Raw genomic sequence first — 856 nt, 5'->3', positions numbered from 1 at the left:
ATTCACAATGAAAAAAATCATATATACTAAAACAAAATATCATTTTTATATTAATTGCTCTTTCATTCTCAGTAATATCTTTTTTTTCTTCTATTATCCTGTTGAAAAGAGTTTTTGCTCTTCCAAATTTAGGAATTATCTTAATAAAGTTGTAGAGAGTTTTTGCTCTTCCAAATTTTTGTTCATCCTCCTATTTCGAGTTTCTAATGTGTCTCGATGGTGGGGAGTGTTCCTCCAAGAACTCGGACGCTCAAGTTAGCATGGGTCACAAGAAAAACTAAATTAAAAATCATACCTTAGTGCATGTATTTGAAATAGTGCATATATTACGAGGTTATGATGTTATAAGCTTCTCTTATGTGGGTTTCTCTTTTCATGAACTACTCTCATCATAAGATGTTTGATGCCTTATTGTGGTCTCCTTTGATATGATGCTCTTAGGTCTATATATAGTTATTGTTGTAACATTATTCTCCTTTAATAGTAGAATGATAGTTAAAATGTAACAATTAATCTCATAAATTTGAGTTATTAGACATTAGAATGAGTTATGAGGAGTTAATGTCCTCTTTATAACATATGCTTTGAAATTCAAAATAATACTTAATCATCAAACCGATTTCTTCGAACTTTTATACTCTTGAACCCGGTTCTTAGTATTGGCCTTATAGAAATATTCTAGAACAAACCCTCAAATCCGGTATTTTTTTTCTTTTTTGAGTTTCAGATCTTAATTCAAGTGTCTCATCCTTTAAGGTAGAATATTGCTTTTAATTTTATAATTAAGTTCTTTCTGATGTAAAAAATGTTAGAGTTAATTGAATATTTTTTCACAAATTAAAAGTATTCATAATTA

This window comes from Arachis ipaensis, chromosome B03 (assembly GCF_000816755.2).
Source record: "Arachis ipaensis cultivar K30076 chromosome B03, Araip1.1, whole genome shotgun sequence".
Classification (NCBI taxonomy): domain Eukaryota; kingdom Viridiplantae; phylum Streptophyta; class Magnoliopsida; order Fabales; family Fabaceae; genus Arachis; species Arachis ipaensis.
This window is presented reverse-complemented; position numbering follows the sequence as displayed.